General features: G+C 42.6%; 1 protein-coding gene across 1 annotated transcript in view; it reads right to left on the reverse strand.

The window, feature by feature from the left end:
* Positions 1-6,234, reverse strand: part of MPPE1 (metallophosphoesterase 1) — a 33,486-nt gene that overhangs the window by 25,874 nt on the left and 1,378 nt on the right. The gene's annotated exons all lie outside the window — the stretch shown is intronic.

Consider the following 6,234-nt stretch of genomic DNA (forward strand, 5'->3'; position numbering starts at 1 on the left):
TGAAAGCATTCCACCCTCATGACAGACTGTACCTTACAGACACCATATCAAGAGCAGGCACTCACCAGCCATGAGAAGTTTACCCATTCCAGCAAGATTGACCCAAGGCAGTGACTACTGCCTGCTGGTCTCCCTAGCTTTTGCTATTGGCAGTTTAAAACCCTTCCTGTTCCTCTCTCATTTGCTAGGTCTGAAATCTAAGTCTTCATTTGTTCTCTGCATCTCCTGTCTTTGTACAAAATGTTGCCTCTCTTGTTTCTTAAAGCACATCACATGTTCCCATCTTTTTTTCTTTTTTGGTGTAAGATGTTGCCAGATGCCACCCACCCCTTCATCTTGACCATTTAGCCCACCTGACTGCAGAGCCTGGCAAATCTTTCAAAGACTCACAGATTCATAAAGATCATTTAGTCCCAACCCCCCTGCCATGGGCAGGGACACCTCCCACTAGACCAGGTTGCTGAAGGCCTTTTCCAGCCTGGCCTTGAACACTGCCAGGGTTGGGGCATCCACAGCTTCTTCTGGGCAACCTGTTCCAGTGCCTCACCACCCTCACAGTCAAGAATTTCTTCCATATATATAACATAAATTTCCCCTCTTTCAGTTTGTACCCATTACTCCTTGCCCTATCACTACAGCTCCTAACAAAGGGTCCCTCTCTGGCTTCCTGTGGGCCCCCTTCACATACTGGAAGGTTGATGTGAGGTCTCCATGCAACCTTCTCTTCTCCGGGCTGAACAGCCCCAACTTTCTCAGCCTGTCATGCCAGGGAAGAGAGTGGGGAGATGACAGCAGCTCAACACTGCCTACTTGTGAGTCTACAGTTTACCAAAAAGTGGCACAAGACAGGTCGCAGTAGGCTGTGAGTGGAAACTGTAATCAGATTAAGGGAGGTGGCACACAGCATTGGCTCCAGGGCATCTCTCTTCCTCTACGCCACCCAGTCACTCATCTGTTCAACTTCTTGAACTTTGCACAGGGGTCACAGTGAAGGATAAAAGCCTTGTCTATATTCAGCTCAGCCTTCACTGTGCTGAGCTAAATGGACACAAGATCCAAGCTCTGAGGCTGTCAGCAACCTGAAAGTGCATGTGAGGGAAGGACATGCCTGTGGTGTTAACTGCTGCCAGGAATCCTATTTGTGAAGATTTCTGAGTTGGTTCCACAGTTGCAGAAGTAGCCACCCAACACTGCTAATTCTTGGGGCCCATGACAAGTCACCTTGTCCCCAAATAGCCTGGCATCAAAGTTGCTACTTCAATCAGCAACTAACATTGAATGAATTAGCAACTTGCAGTTCACACTATGGAAACCAGGAGGTCACTTCTTGATACAGCTGGGTACAGCTACTAGCCACAGTAGCAGTAAGAAAAAATAAAACTGTGTGGCATAGGACCAGCCAGCAATTGAAATGGTGCTGCAGAGAAAGGGAAGTCCCATTTTCAGATGGAGTAGCAATAGCCTGAGATGCAATTATTCAGTTCTATTCTGGTTTATCCAGAACAAACAAGATCTCAGGTGAGGAGTCTATAAAACAGGAATAGAAGTTACATACAGAAGAAAATACAGCATATTATATACAGAGGGGTTGAAATAAGAATCATTTTAACTGAGTTTATCTTTGGTTACTATAAAGGACAGTAGTAATTGTTTCCTGTGTACTGCAGAGGAGAATGAGCAGAAATAAAGTTACTTTCCAACAGAGATTAGTTCAATTTGCTATCAAAGAAAAAAATACACATAGTTCTCCCTCACTAGGTATTTTAATAAACACATCAGAAAATGATCAGGCATTACTTTGAATACAGGTATACCTAATATGCACAGCATAGTGGCATACAGGAAGTACACAGACCATTTTAAAGTCCCTTTTTGGCTAACATTTCAATGATTCTATGTTACTAATTTAGAAGAAAATGCACTCTGGATATATAATAGTGATTCTGGTATTTTGCAAAACTTTGTAAATGACTACTTCAGTAATAATTTTTCCAGTGGCAAAGGGAAGATGTTGTGTAAGACGTGCACCAAAATCATTGATTTGTCAGAAAATGTATAAGCATAGGATTACCTAATGCAACCCTACTATAACTCCAAGTGTAGCCTTTTCTTCCCCACAGATTAAAAGTCAGTGTGTCCTTTCAACCCTCAGAGAGACCTGCCATCCTAATCAGATATCCCAGGAATTAAAATTCTCCTGTGAAAATCTACAGCCTCTGTAGAAACTTACACAAATTTCACCTGCCCCAAATTAATCTCTTCTATTCCATCCAAAACAGCTGTGTCAGCAACGACTCTCAAGTCCCTGTCAAGCTGGAAGATGGCAAGGCTTATGTGGTTTTTCTACCCAATATGTTCTTTGGCACAATCAGTGCTGCCAATCTCACAGGCAAATGCCAGATCAAAAATCACAGAACAACCTTGAGCAAAATGGCCCACATGGGAAAAAGGCCTTTTTCCCATCTTGTTTTGATCTTTAGTCACAGAGTAATAATCCCATTTGTGTTCAGGAGCCTTCCCTGAAACAGGGAGAAGCAGTCTGGCTTTCCTGGGCCTTGGCACAATCACAGAGGGCAGCTAAATATACAAGTTCAGAATTCAGTTCAGAACACGAACATTTCTTGCATATCATGAGGAAAAGCACCAAGACATGACTGGATTTAAGATGACTGTTTGCAGAATTGGAAAAAAAAAAATTTCTCTTAATATGTGAGGAAATCAATGTTAACTTAAAGCTGACAAAACCGAACAGAGGTAATATTTACTAAACCAAATTAGGCCTAATGAGGATCCCTGTAACAGCACACTGACAGAAGTTCTGTATCCCCCTCAGTGACAGAAACTTCAGATTATAACAGTAGGTTGTTTTCAGTGGATAATGTTCAATGTTTTCAGTGGATAATGTTCAAAAAACAATACTGGCGTGCATGTGGCAGAGACAGTCTGCTGCTTGTCCCTTCAAGGCCAGGGAAAAATACCTTATTATTCTACACTCATGGGCATGGTCTAGGAAAAAAAGTAACAGCTTAGGACTGCATTACCTTGTCCACAGAACTCCCTACAGAGAAGAAAAACATCTCTCTATGTAGAATCAAAGGCATCTACACATCAGGAAAGCTCTCTCAGCCATATCTCCTGTAAGGGAAAATTTCCCATCATGACAGAGCCAGTCTGAAAACTCTAGAAAACACTGAAGGATGCCATTTTACCAGTAGAGCTGTCTGTCAGACCTTGAAACAAAAAAAAAAAAATCTCAATTTCCACATTAGCCAGCCCCTGGGATACATCTGAAGGTAGAGTCCTGCACTGCATGTTTGAGATTGTTGGTTAGTTTGTGGTAGGAGGGAAAACGTGGACAGTGTCCGAGCAGTTATCCCTGGGCCTCCTGGACACAGAGGAGAAAGATGGTCAGAATGACTCTGCATAGCAGAAAGGGAACATGTAAAACATCTAATACACACCATTTAGAACAGTGCATTAATCAAGCATTATGTCATACATGACTTGTTAGCGAGCATTAGGAAAAACTGTGCCAGTGTTAGGAATTTCTGATTGATGGAGCAGAAGTGGGATCAGCACAGCTCTTCTAGGGGGTAAAGAAGAGAAAGCATCTACTTACTATCTACCTTCCCTTCTTGTAGGCAAAACAAAAATCTGGACTAAGCATCCTCTTTTATCAGCTATAAAATCTCTCACTGCAACATTACGATTGCACTAATCTATAACATCATAGCAGTTTACACAAACAAAAAGCTTCTCATCTGGGTTACCTCTTAAAGGCAGGCTCAAACTATATGCTTTATGAAATTCCTGATAAAACCTCCAGGGAAAAGGGCTAGAGACAGTAAACAACAATTTTATATGACTAATCCAATATAATCCTATGCTGGGTAAAAAAGCCATCTGCATGGATTCCTACTGAAGTGCTTTAATAACAGCGCAGCAAGCCTCCGGCTGTCATGCTGAGGAAACGCTCTTTCGCACTCAGGCTAATAATTCCAAAAGATTACTTCCTTTTTGTTTTCTTCCCCTCCCCCCCCTCTGTTTTTATTAAAGCTGTTAGACACTTGTTCTCCCATTTAAGTCCCTATTGGGAGATCATCCATCAAACCTGTGAAGTGACAAAGATCCGCACTGGAGGCCATCTGAGGATTCCACGTTTGTGGCCAGTCAGCTACGGAGAGGTCACTCTCTCTCTGCAAAACTACAACCTATTTTATTGCATCACCGCAGCCTGCAACTACTGTCCAAGAAGAGAACAGCAAGTTGTTTGCTGAGGCAGAATTAAACCAATTCCAGCTGCAGCAGCTTCCCCCGAGTGACCCTGGTTTTTGCACCACCATCTGAGCAGACCTCAGCGGGGATCCCTGTGTGGCACACAGAGCAGCCGCGCCAAGGAACGCAGCGCAGCGGTTTGGGGCAGGAAGGGAAGCTGACTACCACCTCCAGCTGAGCCACACCTAAGTCAATTAGGGCTTCACACCCTGGGAGAGAAGGAAATCCATGACTAGTCTCCGTTTTCTGCTCTGAGGTCAGAGAGAACAGGTTTTCCCCTCCACTGAGTGTTCATTGTCTCCGGGAAGGAAGTCCAACATCTACACAAATCTGGCAGGGGCACTGGAGGATTGAGGCAGACAAAGCACCCAAGAAACACTAGTATTTCAGGTTCATCCAGGATGGGCCTATTCCAAGTGGATGAGATTAAACACGTGGCGTGTGTGTAGGTTATGAAAGGCATGTGAGAGGAACTGGCTCGCGTTTGGGGTTATGAAAGATCAGAGGTTATGAAAGACCTTGGCAGTTATGAAAGACGAGCCGAGAGTCTGATCCAGCAAGGCAGAGAGCAGCCTCAACCTGCTCGGAGGTGAACGGATGTTCAAAATCACCCAGCAGCTCACAGGAGGAAGCTCACACTGCCTGGGCAGGCCTAGGCTAAGGAGGGCTTGAAAAAAACATCAGAAAAGTAATATATAGAATGTTATCACAGACTAGCAGAATGACAAAGAGATATATTGCCATCTGTTTATAGGACTTACAGGCAGGTCTATTTTTTTGCAAAGTTTTTTGAAAGGTCTTAAAATACTAGCTGCAGCTACTGATTTTATAAGAAGTATTCTTTGCTGGCCTTCTAGTTCTGCTTTAAATCTTCTACCTGCATAAGCCACATAGCTGCAATGAGTCTGTAAAAAACGGGGGTTCATTCAGATATTTTAGCCTCTGAAGTTCAGCCTCTGGTGATGGTATTATGAATATTCTACCACCAGAATGAAGAGAAGGTTGGGGAAATTTTACTAGCCAAATGCTTATTTTCCAAATGCCACTCAGACCCCACTTAGAGAAAGGATATACTCTTGCTTAGAAAAATATTGAGGAGAGCACTTCCCCACTTTGCAACAGTACTTTTCTGTGATGATGATTTTCTGCAGTTACCTTCAATGAGGATACTTCTGCATCCTGCCTACTACACTATAGTTCACACTGCCCTGCTTTTAAAATGTGAGTTAAACAGACCTTTCAAATGCACCTGTGGCAGCCTAATCACAACAAATCTCCAGGTATTCAGGCAGACCTGAGACATATGGGAGGAAACCATCTGCTTTACATCAGAATGGGACCTAGCCAGTTTCAGCAAAAGGTATAGACTGTTTTTACTGTTGGTGAATTCAGTAACTAAAACTTTTTCAAAGAAAAACACACTTTTATTGTGGTCTGAGATGCTTCCCTTAACTGTACATTTTCTAATTTACATTTTCTAATTTACCAGAGTTAAAGCTGTCTATGCTACATCTCAGCAGCCCACAAACCTCACCAGGAAATACCTTCACCCATCTGCCCCTGCACAGAAACTCTCTAGGGAAGGTCCTGAAGCCACCCACAGCCATGCTCAGCATGGCAGCAATGAAAAGCACAGACTTCCAAAACCTGGAGGAAACTAAGGTTAAGGAAGAATCCAGAGCAGTTCTGTTCTATACTATATTGCATGTTTGTAGGGTTATTGCACTGAAGGAAACTAATCTTACATAAGGACAAAACAGGTACATGTTTGAAGAAACAGAATAATCAGTCAGCAAAAAGATTGACAAATATTTGGTGAGGATTTCTTCAAAATATTTCATCATTTCATATTTAAGCTAAACTTCCAAACTTTGCATATTAGTTAATTCATCTTCTCAGGGTTTGTTACCATTGTTTTTTCTAATTCAAAATGGGAACTAAAAATTGTTTCACCAAGTA

The sequence above is a fragment of the Chiroxiphia lanceolata genome, chromosome 1, assembly GCF_009829145.1.
Source record: "Chiroxiphia lanceolata isolate bChiLan1 chromosome 1, bChiLan1.pri, whole genome shotgun sequence".
Taxonomy (NCBI): Eukaryota; Metazoa; Chordata; class Aves; order Passeriformes; family Pipridae; genus Chiroxiphia; species Chiroxiphia lanceolata.